The 26,727-nt window shown below is 39.5% G+C and overlaps 1 protein-coding gene and 1 non-coding gene across 8 annotated transcripts in view; one reads left to right on the plus strand and one right to left on the minus strand.

Annotated features, from left to right (window-relative positions):
* TRMT12 (tRNA methyltransferase 12 homolog) overlaps positions 1-26,727 on the plus strand; it is a 68,384-nt gene that overhangs the window by 6,238 nt on the left and 35,419 nt on the right. For 4 of the 7 annotated variants that reach the window (XR_009053873.1, XR_009053872.1, XR_009053875.1 and 1 more), the window contains exons 2-3: positions 1,824-1,888; positions 26,017-26,119. The gene's annotated coding sequence lies outside the window, so the exon portion shown is untranslated. Of the gene's footprint in view, positions 1-1,823; positions 1,889-2,079; positions 6,514-11,638; positions 12,182-26,016; positions 26,120-26,727 lie in introns of those variants that run through there. The other 3 variants (XR_009053871.1, XR_009053877.1, XR_009053876.1) reach the window with 2 other exon arrangements.
* Positions 9,182-9,297, minus strand: LOC130854627 (U5 spliceosomal RNA). Its single transcript, XR_009054076.1, has one exon. It is a non-coding gene; the product is annotated as a U5 spliceosomal RNA (small nuclear RNA).

A 26,727-nucleotide genomic window follows, 5' to 3' on the forward strand; every position in this document is an offset into this window, starting at 1 on the left:
AAACAAAAAAAATCTTACTTGGAATTTTAAAATATGACAAAATGAAAAATGTAGCAAAAAGATTGGAAGATAACACTGGGAAAAAACTTTAAAAGTAGATGATAGATAATATAACAAATATAAAATAGAAGATAAGTGATAAAATTATAGAATCAGGTCTGGAGGTACAAGAGAGTTAAATAAGATAAAATAATTTTGAAAATGTAAGGGAGAAAACTGTCAGATATCTGAAGGAAAGCTCCTGAAAGTCAAGGTCATTTGCTCCCAGATTGAGAGTTCATTGAGGGCTCAGAACACTAGATGAAAAAAAGACCCACTCCAAAGCCTGTCATTATGAGATTTCAGATCACTAAGAACCAAGAAAAGATTCTAAAAGTTCCCAGCAGCAAAGTCAGTGGTTGTCAAGGGAAGTTCAATATAAATAATCCTATTAGAATGGCTTTAAACTCTCCATAACAATGCTGGAAGCCAGACGTCAACAGAGAAATAACTTCAAAATGTAAGGGAAGTTATTTCCAATCTAGAATTCTATATCCAGCAATCTAGTATGAGGGTAGATTGACACTGAAGTCTCAAAATATTTATGTCCCATACATCATATCAGGAAGAAACTGGAAGATGCACTACTGAAGCTCCCACGCCTAGAGCCCGTGCTCTGCAACAAGAGGCCACCGCAATGAGAAGCCCACACACCACAACGAAGAGTAGCCCCTGCTTGTCACTAGAGAAAGCCTGTGCGCAGCCATGAAGACCCAACACAGCCAAAAATAAATAAATAAATATTAAAAAAAGAAAGGAGGGAGTTACATTTTGGAAGAGAGTTTGGGAATGGATTAGTGATAGAAAACTATGCAAACACCTGAGGCAATTAACTCTAGTATTAAAAATTATTTTAGGGAGAAATTATAATAAAGTAAAAAGTCACAGGTAAATAATATTTACAGGATTATCATACTATAGAATATTGACCTAACCAAAAATTGTGATATCTCTAAACTAGGCAGATGGGCAAGAGGAAGGTTCTTAGTAAACTCAGGCTGTCATAACAAAATACCATAGACTGCAAGGCTTAAATAACAGGAATTTATTTCCCACAGTTCCAGAAGCTGGAAGTCCAAGATGCAGATATCAGAAGGTAGATTTCATTCTGAGGCCTCTTCTCTTGGCTTGTAGGCAGCCACCGTCCAGCTCTGTGCTCACATACCCTCTTTGTGTAAGAGTGGGAGAGAAAAAGCCCTCTGGTGTCTTCATATAAGGGCATTAATCCTATCATGAGGGCCCCCCTGCCATGACGTTATCGAATCCTAATTACCTCTTCTAAACCCCATCTCCAAATACTATCACATTGGAATTTAGAGCCTCAACACGTGCATCTGTGGGAGACACAAACTTGATAAGAAGAAGTACATTTGTGTGCTTATATGTATATGTGTTGTGGGGCAAGGAAGTGGGAGTGAAAAAGCTAAATCCTTATCTTTCATAGTAAGCATACCAGTTAGGGTCACAGGTGATAGTCCACTCTAACTAGGATCATTTGAGGAGGGTTATTTGCAAGGGTATGGGTGTTGGGGAGCCACAAGAGATAGTGCGGTAACCCAGGGCTTAGGAGCAATCGCACTCTTACCAACCCTAGGCTCACAGGGATGAGTGCAGTACGTGGGGACCACAGTCTAGAGTGACAGTCATGTAGTGAAGGCTCCCTGAGAGAAGCAGCAACCTCCTGTTGAGGACACAGCTGGCTAGATTAGATGGTCAAGGAAGGAGCCAGGGAAATAAATGTTCTGATGCCACTGTCTTTTCTCTCTCTCTGATCTCCTCTCCAGGTTCTTCCAACAGGAGAAAAACAAACTCAGACCCATTCATCAACCCTTTGCTGTGGTCCATACAGGTGAGTTTCTCTGCATGAAGAGCAAGGAGACAGGTAGAGAGTAGATCCAAAGGACAAATGGGAGATCTCCAACACAGTAAGAAAGCCAAAAAATGAAGAAATAATAGGCATCAACCTATTATATACCCAGAAGAGAGTTCTAAAAGCGTTGAAAATAGTTGCCTTTGTTTTTTTTGTTTGCTGCACTGCAGGGCATGCGGGATCTTAGTTCCCTGACCAGGGATTGAACCCTCGCGCCCCCTGCCTTGGAAGTTCGGAGTCTTAACCAGTGGACCACCAGGGAAGTCCCAAAAATAGTTGCCTTTGTGAAATGAAAATTGAAAATAGGGAGATGTAGGGTTGGGAACTGCTTATATATATATATATATATATATATATATATATATATATATGTATATATATATCTCAATAGAACATAACCTTTGTAGAATGATTTGACTTTTATAACTAAATACAGCTTTGACAAAAATAATTTTTAAGTGCTCCTTGGATTTGCAATGAGAAAATCATTGATAGCCTTTTGCCATGCAATTTCAATTAAGTGCTGGGAACTAAGGTCAGATTATAGTGGGTTAAGAAGAGAAGCTGACATGAGTGGAGATGAATTCTAAAAGGCAGCCAAATGTTGTTAATCAAATGTTTGGCTAATGTCTTTAATAGCTAGTCTAAGCTAAGCTGGGTCAAAGGTGTGCTGCCTGTGATTTGTGTTTTCATGAGCTCTGCATTCTCCTACTTTGGGCCCACGTGTATAATCCATGTGTCTGGTATGTTCATGCACAGTTTTAGGATTCATAACATTTTTTTGTGCTTTTAATTACTAAAATGGTTTCTGGCTATTATTTCCCTGAAATATCATGTTGCCTTTGACACCTGTTCCTCCTGCTGTATTTCCTTTGTATACTTTCCCAACTCAAAATTTGAACCATCTTTGACCTCCTCTTTCCCTTCTAACATGTCCTTGCCAAATGCTATACATTCTACCCATTAAATGTTTTTAGCTCCTGTTTCCACCCTGGCCGACCCTGACAGAGTTTAAGCCATAAGGATTTGTTGATGTCACTGTGGGACTAACTCCCTCTCTGAGCCTCTAAACTCCATTCCCAATAGGTCCCCTTATTAAATAATGAACTTCATGGTCTTATTATAAACTGTTTTCCCAGCCACATCTCTTATTACTTCCCCTTTCTTGAGCCAAACACTCCTTTGGTGCTCACCAAGAATTCCACTCTCCACGCCTATGTTCACATTGTCACCTCTTCTTGCAGCACCTTCACGCCGATTTTCTCTACGTGTCCAATCTTTCCCAGTTTTCAGGGCCCAGCTCTAATGCCTTCCCATTCCTGAGGTGGCTCTTGGAGGTGCTTTCCAGGAAGGCATAAGTTCTTTTTCTGAACCCTTCATTTTCTCTAAAAAAAGTCCTTGTGTTCTAGCACACGGGGTGCCTCACTTATAAGCACCTTGAAGGAAACGTCCCTGTTTAACTCATCTTTGTTTACTCTGAAGAGCTAAAATGGTATCCTGTACATATACACACTCAATACATTTATTGAATTTTTAAATGAAGTAGCCAATCAATATTTTTCCTACTTTATTGAGGTATAACTGGTATACAAAAAATTGCACATAGTTAATGTATAGCATTTGATATCCATAACCTCCAAAAGTTTCTTTGTGTCCCATTGTTTTGGTTTTGGCTTTGGTTTTGGTTTTGGTTTTGGTTTTTGGTAAAACCACCTAACATGAGATCTACCTTCTTAACAGATTTTAAGCGCACGATACCTTATTGTTAACTATAGGCACTATGTTGTACAGAAGATCTCTGGAACTTGCTCATCTTGTGTAACTGTAACTTTATACCCATTGAACAACTACCCTTTCCTCTCCCTCCATTCCCTGGTAGCCACCATTCAGCTAGTCACTATTTGATTTTATGATATACTGTCATTTGAAAGGCAAAAAAGAGCAGTGATCTTAGGAACTGTTATCATAATAAGACCAGGTCCCAGAAAGATAGGAAAATACTATATGATTAATAAGGAAAAGATAGAGGGTGGGGGAATTGAAAGGTCCTATTAAAACTGAGAACCGATACTGAAGCCACCATGTAAATAAAGGTTAAGAACAGAGTTATTGGAGTCAGATTAACCTTGGCTAAAATCTTGCCTCTGCCGCTTAAAGGCTACATATTCTTGAACCAATTAGCCCCTTTGAGCCTTGGCAATTTCCTCAATTTCCTTCTTGGCAAAATTCAGACACTAATATTACCTATCCCCCAAAGCCATTCATATACTTAAATGAGATACAGGCATACGTCATTTTACTGGGCTTTGCTTTATTGCACTTCACAGATACTGTGCTTTTTACAAATTGAAGGTTTGTGGGAACCCTGTGTCAAGTAAGTCTACTGACACAGTTTTTCCAACAGCATCTTCTCACTTCATGTCTTTATATTTTGGTGTTTCTGGCATTATTTCAAACTTTTTCATTATTTTTTTTCCATTATAATGTGTATGAGCACTGGTCTTTGATGTTACTACTGCAACTCACTGAAGGCTCAGATGATGGTTAGCATTTTTTAGCAATAAACTATTTTTTAATTAAGATATGTACTTGTTTTCTTAGACATAATGCTATTGCACACTTGATAGACTACAGTATAGTGTAAATATAACTTTTGTATGCACTGGGAAGCCAAAAAGTTCATGTGACTTGCTTTATTGTTATATTTGCTTTATTTTGATGGTCTGGAACTGAACCTGTAATATCACCAAGGTGTGCCTGTAATGTACATGAAGAGTTTTGCTGAATTTCTGGAATACATCATATACACTCAGTAAATGACAACTTCTTTTTCTTTATCAGTGGTGAGAGCTATTAAGCAGTTACCAAGAGCACTCACTAGCTTTCAAATCAGACAGAGCTTCAGAGTTCTTATTAAAATGGTGAGAGAACACTTTCAAACTCATTTTACTAGGCCAGCATTAAACTTATACCAAAGCAAGATAAGAACACTGCAAGAAAAGAAAATTACAGGCTAGTGTTCTTGATGAACATAGATGCAAAAATCCTCAACAATACTAGCAAACCAAATTTAATAGCACATTAAAAGGATCATACACCATAATTATGTGAGATTTATTCCTGCAGCACAAAGATGGTTTAACATACACAAATCAATCAACATGATAAGCCACACTAACCGAATGAAGGATAAAAAAACATATGATAGTCTAAATAGATTCAGAAAAAGCATTTGACAAAAACCTTTGACAAAATTCAGCAGCCTTTCATGATATAAATTCTAAACAAATTAGGTGTAGAAAGACTGTGCCTTAACACAACAAAGGCCATATATGGCAAAACCATCTAACCAACTAACATCATACTCAGTGATGAAGAGCTTTTCATTTAAGATCAGGAAAAAGACAGGAAGGGTGCCCATTTTCACCACTTCTATTTAACATAGTACTGGAAGTCTTAGAGCAATTAGGCAAGGGAAAAAAATGACATCCAAATTGGAAAGGAAGAGGGACTTCCCTGGTGGCGCAGTGGTTAAGACTCTGCGTTCCCAATGCAGGGGGCCCAGGTTCCATCCCTGGTCAGGAAACTAGATCCCACATGCATGCTGCAACTAAGAGTTCAAATGATGCAACTAAGGAGCCCGCCTGCCTCAGCTAAGACCTGGTGCAACCAAAAACAAAACAAAACAAAAACAACAAATAAACAAATTGGAAAGGAAGAATAACAATAAAAACAAAACAAACAAAAAAAACCCAAACAAAAAAAAATTGGAAAGGAAGAAGTTAAAGTGTCTCTATCTGCAGATGACATGATTCATATTTAGAAAACCCTAAAGACTCCACCAAAAAAAAGTTAGAACTAATAAATGAATTCAGTAATGTTGCAGGATACAAACATTAAGAAAGCAATTTCATTGACAATAGTACCAAAAACAATAAAATACTTAGGATAAATTTAACCAAGGAGCTGAAAGATCTATATAGTGAAAATCATAAGACGTCGATGAAAGAAACTGAAGAAGACACAAATAAATGAAAAACTATACCATGGACATACATCAAAGCAAGATCCTTTTTGATCCACCTCCTAGAATCATGGAAATAAAATCAAGAATAAACAAATGGGACCTCATGAAACTTAAAAGCTTTTGCACAGCGAAAGAAACCATAAGACTAGAAGGCAACCCTCAGAATGGGAAAAAATAGTTGCCTGTGAAACAACGGACAAAGAATTAACCTCCAAAATATATAAGCAGCTCATGCAGCTTCATACCAAAAAAGCAAATAACCCAATCCACAAATGGACAGAAGACCTAAATAGACATTTCTCCAAAGAAGACATACAGATGGCTAACAAACACATGAAAAGATGCTCAACATCACTAATCATCAGAGAAATGCAAGTCAAAGCCACAATGAGGTATCACCTCACACCGATCAGAATGGCCATCATCACAAAACCTGGAAACAACAAATGTTGGAGAGGGTGTGGAGAAAAGCGAACTCTCCTGCACTGTTGGTGCGAATGTAAGTTGGTACAGCCACTATGGAAAACAATTTGGAGGTTCCTTAAAAAACTACAAATAGAACTACCATATGATCCAGTAATCCCACTCCTGGGCATATACCCAAAGAAAACCATAATCCCCAAAGAAACATGTACCATAATGTTTATTGCAGGACTATTTACAATAGCCAGGACATGGAAGCAACCTAAATGCCCATCAACAAGTGAATGGATACAGAAGATGTGGCATATATATACAATGGAATATTACTCAGCTATAAAAAGGGATGAGATGGAGCTATATGTAATGAGGTGGATAGAGCTAGAGTCTGTCATACAGAGTGAAGTAAGTCAGAAAGAGAAAGACAAATATTGTATGCTAACTCACATATACGGAATCTAAAAATGGTACTGATGTACTCAGTGACAAGACAAGAACAAGGACGCAGATGCAGAGAATGGACTGGAGAACTCGAGGTTTGTGGGGGCGGGGGGTGAAGGGGAAGCTGAGATGAAGTGAGAGAGTAGCATAGACATATATATACTACCAACTGTAAAATAGATAGCCAATGGGAAGTTGCTGTATAACAAAGGGAGTTCAACTCGAGGATGGAAGATGCCTTAGAGGACTGGGGCGGGGAGGGTGGGGGGCACTCGAGGGAGGGTGGGGGGGAGTCAAGGGAGGGTGGGGGGGGAGTCGAGGGAGGGAGGGAATACGGGGATATGTGTATAAAAACAGATGATTGAACTTGGTGTACCCCCCAAAAATAATAAATAAATAAATAAAATTAAATAAAAAAATAATAAAGAGCACTCTTCACAGACCCTTAAAAAAAAAAAAAAACTATACCATGTTCATGAATTGGAAGAATTAATGTTGTTAAAATGTCCATACTATCCAAAGCCATCTATAGATTTGATGCAAATCCTAAAATGCATATGAAACCACAAAAGACCTTGAATAGCCAGAACAGTCATGAGCAAGAAAAACAAGGCTGAAGGCATCACACTTCCTGATTTCAAACTATATTGCAAAGCTATAGTAATCAAAACAGTATGATACTGGCATAAAAACAGACACATAAACCAAAAGAACAGACTAGAGAGCCAAGAAATATGCCCACATATATGCATATAATACTTGATGAGATTACACAATGAGGAAAGGATATACTCTTTCAATAAATGGTGTTGGGAAAAACTGTATATCCACATTCAAAAGAATGAAATTGAACCCTTACACAAAAGTCAACTCAAAATGGATTAAAGACTTAAGTGGAAGACCTGAAACCATGAAATTTCTAGAAGAAAACACAGGGAGTAAGCATTGGTCTTGATAATGATTTTCTGGATGTGACACTAAAAGCATGGGCAATGAAAGCAAAAATAAACAAGTGGGATTACACCAAACTAAAAAGTTTCTGTACAGCATAGGAAACAATCAACAAAATGAAAAGGCAACTTACAGAGTGTGAGAAAGTATTTGTAAACTATATATCTGATAAGGGGTTAATAACCGAAATATATAAATAACTTGTACAACTCAATAGCAAAAAAAATAAAAAAGATTAAAAAAATGGGTAAAGGACTTGAAAAGACATTTTCCCAAAGAAGACATTCAAATGGCCAATGGGTATATGAAAAGGCATTTAATACCACTAATCATCAAGGAAATACAAACCAAAACCATAATGAGATATCACCTCACACCTGTTAGCATGGCTAGTACCAAAAAGACAAGAGGTAATAAGTGTTAGCAAAGGTTGGATGAAAGAGAACCCTCTTGCACTGTCTATGGGAATGTAAACTGGTGCAACAATTGCAGAAAACAGTATGAAGATTCCTCAAAAAATTAAAACTACCGTATGATCTATCAGTTCCACTTCTGGGTATATATCCAAAGGAAATGAAATCAGTATCTTAAAGAGATATCTGTTCTCCCATGTTCATTGCCACATCATTCACAATAGCCAAGATATGGAAACACTGAAGTGTCCATCAATAGATGAACAGATTAAAAAAAGGTGGTATTTTGCTAAAATAAAATAAAATGGAGACTGCTTGAAAATCCCCCGAGCAGACAAAATCATTTAAGCCACATAAGCAAAACTCAATCCAGCTTATTTGCTGAATGTAAGCAAAATTTAAGTTATTTCTTCCTCCACACTTCCCAGTTGCTATAAAGTTAAATAATTTGGCCTCTTGAATTTCATAGTAATAGCTAATCATTATTTAATATTCACCGCATGGAAGGCGCTGTGCTGAGTACTTTGCATACTTCATCTCATTTAATCCTCTTAGCCTCGCAAAAGTAGATTTTGTTATCTCTGGTTTATAGATAATAATGATGATGATTCTAGCTCAACATTTTTTTTAAGCATCTCAATGATTATTTATTAAGTTTATTTAGTCTGTACCATATTTTCCTTGCAGCACGTGGGATCTTCGCCGTGGTATGTTGGCTTCTTAGATGCAGTTGGGGCATGCATGCAGAATCTAGTTTCCCACATTGGCAGCAAAGAGCCTTACCCAGTGGACCACCGTGGAAGTCCTGACCTGGCTTGCATAATGGGTGTAAAACACATTAACTCAGACCTCTGTGAATCTGAACACTTACAACACCTTCCTTCTTAAACAAATTCCCCGAAAGAATGCTTTTTGGTTTTCAAACACATACATACGTTAAATAACTGTATAAACCTACTTAGTAGCCATGCTATAGAAAACAAATCCCACAGAAATTCTTATATTTGGACAACAGTAAGTAGTCGTGCAGAAGCAAGACCTCAAAAAATTGGTTTACAGCTCAGAATTGTTTCTCTCCATGGAAATCTTTAGTAAAAGGCGAAAGATTTATTCGATCTGAAGAGAAACCAGAGTGTAGCTCAACATTCTTGAGTGCTTATCATGGTGCCAGGTGCTGTGCTAATCCTTTAATATAGATTACCTCTCTTTATCTTTATTAATAATGCTGTATAGTAGGAACTATTTTTACTCCTCATTTTTTAGATGAGAAATTAGAGGTACAGACAGGTTAAGTAACTTGTCCAGGGTCGTACAGCTAATAAATGATGAACAGATTCAAACCACTGGTCTCTGCAATTCTAAAGTTCAAGCTTTATCTCCTCAAAAGCCCAGCCAAGTTCAGGTACAGACATGTCTTTGTGTAAGTTTCAAGGTTTCTCAAAATCAAAAAATCTGTTTTTCCTGCTCCAGCAGCAGTTTTTCTCAATAAATTATCTAATGCCTGACTAGCTTCACATTTAATGACTTTATTAATCTCCAGTTTGAATTTCCCCGTATCATTACCCTTTTTAACTATCCCAAATGATTTCTCCATGTAATGTTGTCCCTGAGGCACTGGAAAATATATCATTTGAGGAAAAAGTTATGTAAGATAATACACTAAATACGGGGTCCATTAAGACCAACCGTAACACAATAAATGTTAGAAAAGATTCATGTATTTCCATCTTTTCCACTTGCAACTATTTATTGGCAACCTTCTCTCTGCTCAGCACTGTACTAGGCATTTTGACCTCTCAGATCCATGACCACCTCTTCCTTCCAATGACTCCTTGCTCCCCTTCTCTTCAGCCACTAATCCCCCTGGTCATACCTGGCCTGGTCATCACAAATAATGTCAATACTTCAACATTCAATTAATGCACTCCCCTCTCTGATCATCACTTTCTACCCTTTTAAGTATTCTTATTCTTACTCCCCCTCACTATAGTTGTTTGACCCTATGGGGACCTTTAATCCATTGAGTCTACCATTTTTTTTTTATTATCCATCAATCCTCTTGTGTCCTCCCTTCCCTTCGAGCCCACGGCCTTATAATGACTCCCTTTGAAATGCTATTAACTTGCTTACTTCCCTCTCTCTCCATCCTCCTTGTTTGGCAAATTGTCAACTCTGGCTAAACTCAAATATTTGCCAGATACCCATGCCAGCTCCTGAGCAGCAGCATGTGGCTGGCGAGCATCACAGCCTGCTCTACCTGTGCCCACTTCTGGGCCTTCTCTCCCTTTACAATAGATGACGGGTTGCTGCTCTCATCGGAGATGTGGTCTGTGGAGCTTGCCTGCTCGGGGAGACCACTGCTAGAATTAATCCCCAGTCTCTTTCATCTTTAAGTTCTCCCTACGGGATAAAAGCATAAAAACATCTTCCATTATCTTCCATCTTTAAACAAAACAAATCTCTTGGATATACTTATTCATAGCTACTGCCCCATTTTTCTGTTTCACTCCAGGGCAAAACTTCTGACTGAGGTATATGCGGTCAGTATCTCCACTTCCTCACTTCCCATTTACTCTTCAACCTGCTTGGTTAGACCTCCACCCCCACCACTGCACCAAAACTGCTTTTATCTGACAGTGAATAAGGGTAGTGTTGCCAAATCCAGTGTTCACTTCTTTGTTCTGATTTTCCTCCAAATCTCAAAGGTTTGTGTGATAATGAACTACCCCCTCATTCTAGAAATGCTCTCTTTTTTTTGGCCACACTGTGTGGCATGCAGGATCTTAGTTCCCTGACCAGGGATGGAACCCGTGCCCCCTGCAGTGGAAGTGTGGGGTCCTGACCACTGGACCTCCAGGGAGGTCACTTTTTTTTTTTTGACATCTGGGAAAACACTCTTCTGGTTTTCTTACCGTCTCATTGGCAGTTCCTTCTTCTAAGTCTTCTTTAAAAGTTCCTCTGCATTACCCTGGCATGTTCTAAAGATTGCTCCTCAGCTTATTTCTCTTCCTACCTACACTTGCATCTTGGCTGATCTCATTCAGTCCCGTAGCTATAAATGCCATCTATATGCCAGTGATTCCTAAATCTCTGTCTTCAGACTAACATATCCAGACTCATGTATTTAGCTGTTTACTTGATATCTTCAGTTGGATGTCCAGTATGCATCTCAAGTGTGACAAAGGCAAAGAGTTCATGATTCTACACATTTATCCCCAGTCTAGCCCTAAGTAAGCAGCACTACTGTCCACCCAAATTCTTGGATCAAAATCCTAGAAATGAAATGTCTACAATAGGCAAATCTATAGAGACAGAAAATAAAGTAGTGATTGCCTGTGTGTCCTGCATTGAATGATGGCCCCTAAAAACATATGGATGTGTCCTAATCCCAGGGATCTATGAATATGATGTTATTGGAAAAAAGTCTTTGCAGATGTAATTAAGGATCTTGAGATGAAATCATCCAACATTCCCCAGGTGAGCCCTAAATCCGATAACAAGTGTCTTTATAAGACAAGAAGAGAAGACGTGGAAGAGAGGGGAACGCCATGTAAAAACAGAGGCAGAGATTGGAGTGATGCAGCCACAAGGCAAGGAATACCCGAAGCTGCCAGAAGCCAGAGAAGTAGGTTAGGATTCTCCACTAGAGCCTTCAGAGGGAGCACAGTCCTGCTGACAGCTTGGTTTTTGACTTCTGGCTTCCATAACTGTGAGAAAATAAGTTTCTGTTGTTTTAAGCTATCAAGTTCCTGCTAATACACTAGGGCTGCCGGGTGGAGGGAATTGAGGAATTATTGCTAATAGGCGTTTCTTTCTGGAGTGATGGAAATGTTCTAAAATTGTATTGTAATAATGGTTGCACAACTCTGTAAATATACTAAAAAACCATTGAATTGAAGATACTAAATGGATGAATTTTTTGGTATGCAGATTATATTTCAACAAAACCGTAAAAATAAAATATCTTGGAGTTATCTTTTAACCCTGAAATTAAAAAAAAAATAAAGATTTCTATATGCTTTTGCTGTCTTCTGAAGTATGTCTCAAATAGACCACTTCCCTTTGTCCCCATGGCCACCATTTTAGTCCTGGCCTGTCATCTCTGGTCTATACAACCACGGTAGCCTGTTTCCCTGTTTCCACTCATTTAAATCCATACTCCTTGAAGCATATGAAATGGTTATCTCAGAACATAAATCAGATCATATCATGTCACTCTCTTGCTTAACCCTTCCCTACCTGTCCCCATGGATTTCCTTTGTACCTGAAATGGAATTGAAACTCTTCACTGCGTCCCGCTGAGCCTTCTATGACCTGTCTGGCCTCTGTCCATGTCTGAGACCTCATCACCTTAAACGCTACCTTTGCTCTACACCTTATCCACACAAACCTCCCTCATGATCCTGGGACAGACCAACCTTGTCCCTGCCTCGGGGCTTTTGCCCCTGCTGTTTCTCCTGCATTTAGCACTGCTTCTCAGCTTCCCTATGGCTGTCTTTCTGTCAAAACCATTCTGACCACACTATACAGAGTTGCCTCTCCCCAACTTACTCCCACTCATGTTGCTTTGTCTTATAATTTAGCAATTTTTGTTATCTGAAATAACCTTGTCCATTTAGTTCGATACTTTTTTATAGTCTATTTCCTCTTATTAAAGATAAGTTCTATGAGATAGGGACTTTATCTGTCTTGGTCTTTGCTAAAATCCCCGCTCCTACCACAGTGCCTGACAAAAGAGATGCTCAGTAAGTATTGCAGCCATGAACAAATGGATACAAATCATAACGCACCGCCTTTTGCCCTTAAGGTGCTTACAGTCTATTGGAGGTCCAAGACATACTTACACTGTCATAAAAGATTCAACAACAAGATAAGATAGAATGAAAACTGCCAGTATGTAAACAACAAAGTAAGATAGGATGAAAACTGCCAATGTGTCAATAGAATAGTCTTCTCCTAGAACAAATCTGATAACCATCCCACAGTGAGAAGCTCCTGGGGAACACATTCTTTCCCAGGCCTGCACTGGCTGAGCAGCTGAAGTGACTGAAGGGGATGGGGAAGCCGGTGAGTTGTGCATGTGCTCATGACTTTCGATGACGTCTGCCAGGATGCAAAAGCAAGTCCAGAGAGCTGTGGCTTCTCTGGACCATCTCCCTGGACCAGTTCCTATTTCTTTACAACATCCGTTCCTTGTTCTTATCCTTCTTGGCTTCCAGATTCCAGTCTCTACACTGCAAGTTCAGTACATGCTTCTGGCCGAACAGTCTTGGCCTTTGTGGCATTTTGAAATGTCCTTCTATTGTCCCAGCCCTCTGCATAGCCCTAACTGTCCTCTGAATCCTGGAGCAAGAAATTCCATTCCCCAACTCTGGTCTCCCAGATGCTCATCTTTTCCCCTGAAATCTCTCTCTACCACAGAGGAATTCAGGCAATTGATATCAAGATTAACCAAGATGGGGTATAGTAGAAAAAGGCGTGAGACCTGGTGTCAAAAGAAAAGTTCAGATCACAGCCCCACCACTTACTATTTGTGTGATCTTGAGACTTCCTTTCATCCCTTTTTAAATCTCCAAAGTAATACATCTACATTACAGGGTTGTTGAGATGAAAAATAAGGAAAAGTCCTCTTTTTACCCCTATTTCTCTGGCACTTCCTCTAACAATGTCTTTTGTCTCATTGAACAGTGTTGTTACCATTTACCCAACTGCTCAAACCAGGAGTCTGGGAGATCTTCTTAACGGTTTCTCCAGATCTGCTTCCTGTTGTTCCAAAGCCAAAACAACTTTCTCTCAGGTCCACTTTTTTCCATTTTACCACCATTTCTCTGGCCTAGACAATCATCTTCCACCTGGAATACAGCATCAGTCTTCTATCCAGCCTCCCAACACCAGATCCATTCTTCACAGCAACCACAATTATTTATTAAATGCAAATTGCAGCATCTCACTTACTTCCTTGAAACTTATCAAAGGCTTCCCTTTGCTACCAGGACAAGGTACACAACCATTGCCATGACCCTGCATTGCCTGGCCCCAGCTCCCTGTCTAGCTTTACCTTGACCTCTCTTGTGCTAAGCTCCAGACATACTGGTATCTTGTTCCCTCTGGAATCTTCCTGCCTTAGACAGGAGGTCTAAGGTCCATCCTGCCTTAGACACCCTCATGTATTCTTCATTATGCCTGGGGCCCCCTCCTTCTCTCTCTACTTCTCTGTTCCTTCTACCCAGTTCATTTCTACCCATCCCTCAGGTCTCAGCTGAAACATTATCACTCCCTCAAAGAAGATTTCTCTCACTCTCACTTCTCTCAAACCAGAGTATGTCCCCCCTCAGGTACCTCTATCTCTCTCTCTCTCTCACACACACACACACAGCCCTCATCGCTCTTTCAATTACTCGATCAGCATCTTATTCCCAGCTATACCTATGCTTCCTGAAGGCAAAGACTATGCCTATTTTGTTTGGCTTTGAGTCTTTGGTGCCTATCAGTATATAATAGGTGCACAGAAAATGCTTTTCATAATAATGAAAAGTAAGAGTGTCTAAGTGTGTTGTGAACTATAAATGGGCTATAAAAATAGCACATTTCACTTTCTTATTACAGTTGCATAATTAGCACATTAAGAATCTGGCTTTGAGCTCATAGCAACCATTATGCTGGTTATGGCTATGCTATGGTATATTTGGGTTCCTGGCTATTTGGTGCTAGTCCAAATGGCTGTGAAAACCTCTGACACTTATATTCCTCTTATCGTTATCCTCTAGGTTTCTTTAACTGATAAACTCAGTGGAAAATAGCACAAGCTTCATTATGGTAGGGACATTCTCTGTCTCATTCCCTGCTGTATCCCTTAGATTTAGACTGTAAGCATATACTACATGCTCGTTAAACAGTTTCCTAGTGAATGAATCAGCCAAGTTTAATGACAGTTCAAACAAAGCACTCTTACCACCACCACCAAATATCCTGAGCATCTCAAACTCAGATTTGCAATGTAAATTATATGTAAATAAGTAGATGGTATTTTATTAAAAAGGAAAAAAAACCACTGAGAGTTCTCAGAGAGGAACACAGGTAAATCAATTTACTTGTTAAAAAGATTAGACTAAATGAACATAAAGTTTCCTTTCGTTATAAAATTCTGATTCCAGGGTGTTAGGTGATTGGAATAGCAGGTAGACAGGCTTACTGAGAAGTAATTGGGTTCATAGGACAGTGGTAGAGTTGACATCCCGATTTAGTATTGACTTTTCCCAAGACGTTAACAAGGACTTTGCACTAATTGGTTTTAAAGCTTGGTGACTACAGCATTCCTGTTAATAGATCATCTTTCAGCTTAGGAACAGTTTTTCAAAGAGACTCAGAAGAAGGTTCCAAATTCTTCTTCCTCAGTACCAGCTTATGATGACAGGCCAAGTACTAGAATAGAAAGAACACTGGCTCTGGAGCCAGAATTGCTGTGAGTCTTCACTCTCTACCTGCGCTATCCGTATGGCCTTAGATACATCATCTACCTCCTGTGAGATTTAATTTTTCTCCATATGTAAGGTAAAACTTTACCAAGTAATCTCTAAAATCCCTTCAAGTTCTGAAGACTAATGATTCTAAGAAACTGTAAAAGCTCATAACTGTGTATATGTTATTCCTGTGCTTTAAAATTCCCAGCTCTGGGAATTCCCTGGCGGTCCGGTGATTAGGGCTTTGCACTTCCACCACAGGGGGCACGGGTTCCGTCTCTGGTCAGGGAACTAAGATCCTGCATGCCACGCAACCATATGTAAGTAAACAGATAAATTCAAATAATAATAATAAAATTTTACAAATACAATTCCCAATGCTCCCAATGTACTTAAGATCCAGGGTCCTTATACTGGTATAAATCTCTTGTATGGTCTGGCTCCTGCCTGCTTCTTCACCTGTTCTCAACTCCTACCACTTCCTATTTTTCTGGCTGTGCCAGGTGTGTTGTTGCATCAGGATGGAGTGTGCAGCTAGGATATCCTGCCCCCAGCTCTCTGCGGTGCTAGTGCCTGATCAAACTCAGCTCAGATGCTACCCTGTGGGAGGGCCCTTTCCTGAACACTCAATACGATGTAGTCCCCACCCCCCAAGCCCTTCTTTGTCACTTCATCCTTGCCTTATATCCTCCATTGTACTTATCATGATCTGAAATTGCCTTGTGTAGGTATTTCTTTGCTAATTGAGAGGTCCTGCAGGCATACCTGGAGATACTGTAGGTTTAGGTTCAGCTCCAGTCCACCGTAATAAAGTAGGCCACACACGTTTTTTGGTTTTCCTAGTGCACGTAAAGTTATGCTTACACTCTCCAGGTATGTTTACACTCTCCAGTAGCCTATTAAGTGTGCAATAGCATTGTGTCTAAAAAAACAACATACATACCTTAATTAATCAATACTTTATTGCTAAAAAATGCTAACCATCATCTGCGCCTTCAGCAAGTCATCATCTTTTTGCAATCATAACATTAAAGGTCGCTGACTACAGATCACCATAACAAATGTAATAAAGAAAGTTTGAAATATTGCGAGAATTACCGTAATGTGACAGAAACATGAAGTGTGCAAATGCTGTTGGAAAAATGGCGCTGATAGAGTTGCTTGAGGCAGGTTTACCAACCTTCAATTTGTAAAAAAAAAAAAAAAAAAAAAAGCAGCATCTGTGAAGTGCAGTAAAGCAAAGCACAATAAAACGAGGTAGGTCCCTACTGCTGTGTGAAAGCAGGAACCTTGTCTGTCTGATGCCCCGTTGCAGCTCTAGTACCTAGCCCAGTGCCTGCCACCAAATTAGATTCTCCTTAAGTATTTACTAATTTCAGGTTCAAGATCAAGGTCATTTTTCTCTCTGCACCAGCATTATTTGCTTGCCCTGTTGATGTTTTTTTGCATAATTCAGATATGCAAGATCTTTTTTGCATAATCAAGCTATGTCCCCAAATATGAAAATATTCTTGGAAAGGAGAAAAAAATAAAAGACATTACCTTAGCTTTAAGAACACATCACTAAAGTGAATGGATTGGGGGTTGCAATTACATCACTGAAAAGTGATGGTATTCACTGGATAGTCAAAATAGCAACCTTTACCAATAAGCAATAAAAGGCTGAGATGAGTGCTATCAATTCACACTGAAGTGCTGAAATTATTCTCCAGTAAATATTCTCATTTTTTGCAAACTATAATTTGTCAATGGCTGGAACTCATAAAAACTATCTTGGTAAATTTTTTGTAACCTGGGGTGTGTTAGTCCAAGAAAATTATTCTTCTCAGTGGTGATATGCCAAGCAAGGCAAAAAACAAAAAAACAAAAAACACTAAATTTAAAAACCAAATTTGGTACTGTACTAATGTATCAGGTCCCCATGACTCACACTGTGTCTGTGAAAAAAATCGACTATAGACTTCCAGAAAATTATTTCTTGGCAGCATCCCTTACCCTACCCTATCCTCTCGGGCTCCAGTGCTTTTGGATTTCGTTTTTGAAAATCTTTTGATTCTTGCCTTCTGTTCCTTGCCACAATGTTATGCAATATAAACTGGAGAAAGTTTCTGTAAATTCAGCAGAAGGTAAGAGGATGACTCAGTTGGGCTGCTTTACAGTTTCTCATCTATATTCAACTTCCGTGAAGGAGTTGATGAAATTTTTGCCAAATATTCCAGTGGACCCCATCAACATTGTAGTAGCCTAAATCTCAGCCCGGAGAGCAGAATTGACTTCATAAATTGCCATCAGAACTTCCAAGAAACTTTAAAATGAACAGTATTTTCCAGTAAGTATTCATGTACACGAGTAGATTGTTGGAGCTGTATGTGAAGATGAAGATCCTATAAGCAGAACTTTTTATGTCTCACAAGAGAAAACTGATCTGTAGAGAGTAAATAACGTATCCAAGGTCACTCAGTGGTAGAGCCAAGGTTCCAAGTGACTGCTCTTTCCAACAGAGGACAGAAGAACCCATTTTGATGTTCCTCTCACATGGGAGCCAAGGGACTGCTTTATGGTTCTCAATAAACATTTGTTGAATAAATGAGACTCCCTTACCTTCAAGTTCTAGCCTTGTTTTGATCCATAAAATAAAGTATTTGTGTCCTTGAACTTAACACATATTATCATGACTCAGAATTGACCCTTGATGAATTTTGCTTATTGGTTCAGTGCAAAGGTTCTCCTGCCCACCCCACCCCCACCGTCAGAGTCCATGTGTAAAATCCAGGAAGTCCAGCAGCTCATGCAGCTTAATACCAAAAAAGCAAATAACCCAATCCACAAATGGGCAGAAGACCTAAACAGACATTTCTCCAAAGAAGACATACAGATGGCCAACAGACATGTGAAAAGATGCTCAACATCACTCATCATTAGAGAAATGCAAGTCAAAGCCACAATGAAGTATCACCTCGCACCGGTCAGAATGGCCATCATCAAAACATCTAGAAACAATAAATGTTGGAGAGGTTGTGGAGAAAAGGGAAGTCTCCTGCACTGTTGGTGGGAATGTAAGTTGGTACAGCCACTATGGAAAACAGCTTGGAGGTTCCTTAAAAAACTAAAAATGGAACTACCATATGATTCAGTAATCCCACTACTGGGCATATACCCAGAGAACGGCATAATCCAAAAAGAAACATGTACCATAATGTTCACTGCAGCACTATTTACAATAGCCAGGACATGGAAGCAACCTAAATGCCCATCAGCAGATGAATGGATAAAGAAGATGTGGCATATATATACAATGGAATATTACTCAGCCATAAAAAGGAATGAAATGGAGCTATATGTAATGAGGTAAATAGACCTAGAGTCTGTCATACAGAGTGAAGTAAGCCAGAAAGAGAAAAACAAATACTGTATGCTAACTTATATTTACGGAATCTAAAAAAAAATGATACCGATGAACCCAGTGACAGGGCAAGAATAAGGATGCAGATGCAGAGAATGGGCTGGAGGACATGGGGTTGGGGGGGCAAGGGGCAAAGGGGAAGCTGGGACAAAGTGAGAGAGTAGCATAGACATATTTACATTACCAACTGTCAAATAGATAGCTAGTGGGAAGTTGCTGTGTAACAAAGGAAGATCAACTCGATGATGGGTGATGCCTTAGAGGGCCAGGACAGGGAGTGTGGGAGGGGGTCGCGGGAGGGAGGGGATATGGGGATATATGTATAAATACAGCTGATTCACTTTCGTGTACCTCAAAAGCTGGTACAAGAGTGTAAAGCGGTTATATTCCAATAAAGAGCTTAAAAAAAAATTCAGGAAGTCCATAAGCTTTTTTTTTTGGCTGCGTTGGATCTTAATTACTGAGTGTGGACTTTCTCCAGTTGTGGCGAGCGGGGACTACTCTGTTGTGGTGCGCAGGCTTCTTCATTGCGGTAGCTTCTTATTGCAGAACACAGGCTTTAGGAGTGTGGGCTTCAGTAGTTGTGGCATGCGGGCTCAATAGTTGTGGCTCATGCATGGGCTCTAGAGCACAGGCTCAGTAGTTGTGGCGCCCAGGCTTAGTTGCTCCACGGCATGTGGGATCTTCCCAGACCAGGGATCGAACCCATGTCCCCTGCATTGGCAGGCAGATTCTTAACCACTGTGCCACCAGGGAAGTCTATGGAAGTCCATAAACTTGAATGGGAAAAAATTACATTCTTATTGTCACTAACCTCTAACTGAAATTTAGCAGTATTTTCAATTATGGATAGAGGCAACAAACCACAGTATCACTAACATTGACCACCCAGTAGTAATCACAGATGTTTTATATCACATTATAATTTTTGCAGATATCTCAAAATATTATTTATACTCAACATTACTTCAACATTATAGTTCAATAGTTATTGGACCCAACATGGACCATGTAATTTAATATATTCTTAAAGAATCACATATATTACTACATCACAAACTTCTTTTTATAACTTTTCAGTAGACATGATAATGTTCCCCAAAGATGTCCATGTTCTAGTCCTCAGAATGTGAATGTTACACTATGCAAGACATAAGGAACGTTGCCAATGTGATTAAATTAACGATCTCAACACGATTAGGTTATCCTGGGTTATCCAGGCGGGCCCCAACAGGGAAAAAGGGAGAGAGGAGAGTCAGAGTGAAGGAGCTGTGACCATGGAATCAGAGTGATGCAATTGCTCGCTGGATGTCATAAGCCAAAGAATGTGGGCAGCATGTAGAAGCTCAAAAGACAAGGAAACAGATTCTCCCCTAGAGCCTCCAGAAGGAATGCAGCTCTGTTGACACCTTGCTTTTAGTGTTACAAGACCTGTTCTAGATTTCTGACCTTCAGACATGCAATACATTTGTGTTGTTTTAAGCTATTAGGTTTGTCGTATTTGCAGCAAAAGGAAATCAATGCAACATTTTACTATCATTCATTATAACTGTTCCTACTTCCTCTGCAGTTTATTTTTTGCACTTAAAAAAATTTTAGGGGGCTTCCCTGGCAGTCCAGTGGTTAAGACACCATGCTTCCAATGCAGGGGGCATGGGTTCGATCCCCAGTCGGGGAACTAAAACCCCACATGCTGCATGGCATGGCCAAAAAAAATAAAAATAAAAATAAATTTAAAAAAAAAGTTAGTTCTGCCACCTACTAGCTGTGTGACCTAGAGCTAATTATTTCCCCTGTGTCTCCTCATCTATAACATGGGAATAAAAAAATCTACATCCCAGGGTTGTGGTGAGAATTAAATGTGACAATTTACGTAAAGATCATAGAGCACCAGGCTCATAGTAGGAACCAACAAAACGTTCTTTCCATTGCCTGTCTCCCAAAACCCTAATGATTATGGATTTCTTAATGAATTCCAAGATAATAATCAGTGCATGACATTACGACATTTTCCAGACTTGACCAGTGTTATTAAATCTTAATTGTAGCTACTGCTAAAAATATCTAAGACCAGTTGCTTACTCTGACTTTGACCTTGAAACATTTGAATACTTAGAGTGTGTTTGGAAGCCTAGTTCCAGTTTTGATTAGTATTTTCTGAATAGCTCTGGGTAAATAATTTATTGTTTCTATTTATAGCATTGCTCCCTTCCTTTTGAGTAACCTTTGGTACATAAGTTCAAAGGTAATTTATAACTGAGATGGCGATTAAGGCAGAATGAAGTGATTAACTATTTTTTCCAGAAAGCATGTACAAGAAACATTGTTAATGATTAAATTGTACTTGATGAACCCCATATTCTGCCCGTGTTTAAAGTAGTCCCTTGTTGTTAATTAGGCACCTTTGAAATCATTACCCTTGGGGTGTCTATTTGATATCAGGAAAGTGTGACATATTAAGTAGCCAGGTTATCCAGGTTTCAAAGATCAGTGCCTTATAAGTCAATAAGTATGTATCAAATTCCTACTTTTCTATCCATTCTTTGAGGGCAGGGGTTTTGTATTTTTCATTCCTCCCACTTTTGGACAAGAGCCCAGTCTCATTTGTGTCCGCCCCCCGCCCCGCCATAACCCGCTGGTGAGGGGCTAGTATAAGCATTAGTACCTCAGGACCCTCCTCCGACTGGAGGCCATGGGTGACAGGTCGTGGCCCCACAGTCCACCAGCCAGCTGCCCAGGCAGTCAGAAGTGAAAATACATGGGAGCAGTGGGCAGGACAGCTGGCTGGTGAGCAGAGGACTAGAGGGAGAGAAGAATAAGATGGAAGGAGTTCCACCAAGAAGAATAAGGTGGAGGGGTAATATTGAGAGAGAGACAGAAGAGAAGGCGGCAATCAGGTAGAACTGAAGGAATGAGAGAAACCTGGGAAATGGCAAGGCTACAGTGTTTTGTTTTGTTTTGGCTGCACCATGCAGCTTGTGGGACCTCAGTTCCCTGACCAGGGATTGAACCTGGGCCACAGCAGTGAAAGCCCGGAATTCTAACCACAAGGCCATCAGGGAGCTCGCAAGGCTACAGTTTTTATGTGAGGGACACAAAGAAATGCCTATAAAAGGCACAGTCACTCTCTTGTTGACGCAGGGGATTTAGAAGTTAGGATAAAGACAAAAAACTATAAGCTGACTAGGAGGTAAGTGCCATTTTACAGAGCTGGCCATATCTCACAGTAATTATCTCAGTGTATGCAGTAGGGGCTCCGTACACATGTTGTATATGATGTTGATGGCACACACCATGGGGATAAAAATAGAATTCGTGATCAATGTGTGGTACTCTTCACTGCATAGGTGGTTAAAGAGGGTAGAGTAACTGGGGAGAAGCCAGAGAGAAACAGCTTTGGCCGCATCAGAAAAGTCGAGCAGAACTTTTATGAAGCAAAGATGTAGTCGAGTGAATGTTTAGACAGATATCGGGGGCAATAGTGATATTTGTATGGTTAAAACTTGGGGGGGGGATAAATTTGGAAATTGGGATGGACATAAACACACTACTATATACAAAGTAGATAACTAATAAGGACCTACTGTATAGCACAGGAACTCTACTCAGTACTCTGTAATGACCTATATGGGAAAAGAATCTAAAAAAGGATATATGTATATGTATAGCTGATTCACTTTGCTGTACAGCAGAAACTAACACAACATTGTAAATCAACTATACTCCAATAAAAAGTTAATTTAAAAAAAGAACTCAGGGAATAAAAGCAGGAAGGGAACCCTCTCAGTCCAGACTGCTCATGTGATGGGGGAGATGATACGTCCATCCACACAGGAAGCTCAGGGCTAGACTCCTGGACTTTTGATTTTTCCACTACTCCGTGCTGCTCTGTTGGAGAGTAGTGGGAAGTAAGACTGCATAGATAACGTGGGCCTGAGTAGCAGGGCATTATGTGCTGGAATGAGGGTTTGGGGCGTTGAAAATCTAAGGTGTGGTTCCTGAATAGAGGAGCATCGCAGAAGAGGCACTAGCCAGTAGAGGAAAGCTAATCGTGGGTTTACACAGCGAAGAAAGAATTCGTTCCATTCTGCAATCGGTAAACATCTGGTGGTTTGGCAAGTGCCCAGCAATAGAATGAAAAATTTGGCATCTGGGAATTTGAAGTAAACAAAGATAAGCAGGGCATGCGGCAAGGAGGCCCAGACCTTTGATAGCAGCCACCTGTGCCTCATGGATGGTGGGTGTCAGCCAAACATCCGTGAATATCAAAGACACTTCCCAGCCACAGCACACAAAGCACTGATGTGATGGATGTCCTTGGGCCCACAGGGAGATTTCTCATGCTAGGTGCACGAGGGGAGAAATGATGACCCGTTAAAGAAAATCTTATCAATCATTATCTTATAACTATGTGACATGATTTTTCACCAAGCCTCACAGATGACTTTTGCCTGAGACACAAGTGTCACGATATAGCCTTCGACAGTTGCAGCCAACCTGCTTCCCCTATCTAAGATTCGTTTGATGGCAAATCCCTCACTTTAACCATTTTTTACCACTCCTAGATAATGTTTAGAATGGCTGCAAGCTTTTCCTTGATAATGACCACAGTGACTGAATCATAGGCTTCTGTAACACCCCAATTGTCAGAAAAGGCAGCATATCATTAGACCATCACTATATTTTTCTGTTTTAAAGTTAGCGTCCTTAGGGTTCAGGGTGATTTTTAGGCATGGTTTACATACAGTGAAATGCACTGTGCCTCATTGTAAGCTCAGTGTGGTTTCATGAAGGCATACCACCCAAGTTACCCATGCCCTTATAGAGTACAGAAGATTTCTATCACCCCAGAAGTTTCTTCTTGCCCCCTCCTGGTCAATTTCTGCCCCACCCCAGTCAATCAGTGTTCTGATTTCTGTCACCATAAATTAGGTTTGCCAGTTTTAGAACTTCACATAAGTGGAATCATGAATATATACTATTTTCTTGTCTTAAGACAATAATGTCTTCACTTAACTTATTATTCTTTGATGTTTGTCCATGTTGTTGGGAATGTGTCAGTAGTTCATTCTTTTTATTGTTGAGCAGTGTGCCATTGTATGAATATGTCCCAAGTTATCTATCCATTCTCCCATTGATGGACATTTGGATTGTTTCCAGATTTTAGAATTATAAACACTCTTGTGCTAGGTGTTTTGTGGACATAGGTTTTCATTTTTCATAAAAGGAATAAAAGTGGCTTTGTGGGGCATAGAGTAGAACTCTGTTCAATTTTATAAGAAAATGCTAAAGAGTTTTCTAAAAGGTTGTACCATTTACATTCACACCAGCAATGTATGAAAGTTTCACTTGCTCTGTATTCTTGCCAACATTTGGTGGTGTCCGTATTTTTCATTTTAGCCATTCTAGTAGGTGTGTATTGGTGTCTCATTATGGTTTCAGTTTGCATTTGCATGATGAAAATTATATGGAGCACTTTTATGTATGTTTATTGCCTATTTATAAACCTTTTTTCTGTGTGTGTGATACATCTAGTTGGGTCTTTTGCTAATTTTTTTGGTGGTAGGGTGTTTTGTCTTTTCATTACTGATTTGCTGGTGACTTTTATATAGTGTTGTGAATATTTTTTCCCTATCTGTGACTTGCCTATTCATTTTTTTTTTATAAGCAGAAAGTTTTAATTTTCATGAAGTCCAATTTATTAAGTTTTTTTTTTTCTTTTATGGTTAGTGCTTTTTCTGTTCTCTCAGAAATCCTTGTCTACACCAAGTTGCAAAGATAATCTCCTGTTTTCTTCTAGAAACTTTATAGTTTTAGCTTTATGTTTAGGTTGATGATCCATCTTGAATTATTTTTTTCTGTATCATGTGAGGTAGGGATCAAATTTTATTTTTTTCCGTATGAATATCCAGTTGTTGAAGCACTATTTATTGAAAAGTCTTTCCTTTGCCCACTGACTATCCTTGGTGCCTTTATCAAAAAAATCAATTAGCTATATATGTGCCTGACTGTTTCTGGACTCTTAATTCAGTTTCATAGCTTCTTTTTCTATCCTTATACCAATTGCAAGCTATCTTTATTACTGAAGCTTTAAAGTAAGTCCTCTAATGAGGTCCAAGATTGCTTTGGCTATTCTAAGTACCTTGCATTTACATATAAATTTTAGAACCAATGTGTTCATTTCTACTAAAAAGCCCACTGGAATTTTGACAGGGATTGCATAGAACCTAAAGAAAATTTTGAGAACTGACAACAATATTTCATTAGGTCCCACTTATTTCTTTTTGTTTTTATTTCCATTATTCTAGGAGGTGGGTCAAAAAAGATCTTGCAGTGATTTATGTCAAAGAGTATTCTTCCTATGTTTTCCTCTAGGAGTTTTATAGTGTCTGGCCTTACATTTAGGTCTTTAATCCATTTTGAGTTTATTTTTGTGTATGGTGTTAGGGAGTGTTCTAATTTCATTCTTTCACATGTAGCTGTCCGGTTTTCCCAGCACCACTTATTGAAGAGGCTGTCTTTTCTCCATTGTATATCCTTGCCTCCTTTGGAGAACTGACAGCAATATTGCTCCTTCTAATTCATGAACATCTCTCCATCTGTCTAGATTTCCTTTATTTTCTTTCAACAATGTTTTGTAGTATTAGGTGTAGAGATCTTATACATTTTCCATTAGATTTATCCCTCATTATTTTATGTTTCTGATGCAATTAAAATTACTTTTTAAACTCATAGTCTCTTTATCGTCCCCTGTTTTTAATATAATTGTCTTAAGTATTTGCTCTACATACATTGGGCACCACATAAGATGGTACATAAATTGTGGTTAAACCATCAAATATGATTTAAGAAACTCATGATGAGGGACTTCCCTGGTGGCACAGTGGTTAAGACTCCACACTCCCAGTGCAGGAGGCCCAGGTCCAATCCCTGGTCAGGGAACTAGATCCCACATGCATGCTGCAACTAAGAGTTCATGTACCACAACTTAGGAGCCAGTGAGCTGCAACTAAGGAGCCTGCCTGCTGCAACTGAGGAGCCCACGTGCCACAACTAAGGAGCCCACCTGCTGCAACTAAGACCCAGCACAACCAAGTAAGTAAATACGTAAATAAATAAAAAAGAAACTCATGATGAGAAGTAAGTGGCATTCAGTGGTGGCCCTTCTAAGGAAGTGCATCAAAGTGCCGTGAGCCTTTGGACTTTCCCCATGCCTTTGTCTTTTTCTCCTTCCTGCAGTGCAGCTCAGTGCTTGCAGACAGAGCAGTCATTTTGAGAGCATGGAGATGAAGATTTAGGAGAAAGCCAGAAAGACTTTTGTCTCTCAAGGCACTGTGAAGCTGCCATACCTACCACCCTAAATAACCTACCTCCAGACTTCTTGCTATGAGAAAAATAAAAGCCCATTTGGTTAAACCAGTAATGGGGAAGATACCTTCACTACCAAGGTTTTGGATTCAATGGGTTTGGGGTAGGGCCCAGGAACCTGCATTTTAACATGAGCTCGAAGTGATTCCCAGGCCAGTAATCAAAGATCGCCCTGAAGAAATCTGCTTTGGCAGCTGTAAATAGGAAATTTAGTGACAACTGGGGAGGAGGGGAAAGGAGTGTCACAAACTTGAGGAGTGGTAGCAAGTCAAGTTATAAAGTGCCAGTGGCACATAGAAGCTTACAAATGATTGTTCAGGCTTTACATTATAATC

This window comes from Hippopotamus amphibius, chromosome 5, assembly GCF_030028045.1.
Source record: "Hippopotamus amphibius kiboko isolate mHipAmp2 chromosome 5, mHipAmp2.hap2, whole genome shotgun sequence".
Taxonomy (NCBI): domain Eukaryota; kingdom Metazoa; phylum Chordata; class Mammalia; order Artiodactyla; family Hippopotamidae; genus Hippopotamus; species Hippopotamus amphibius.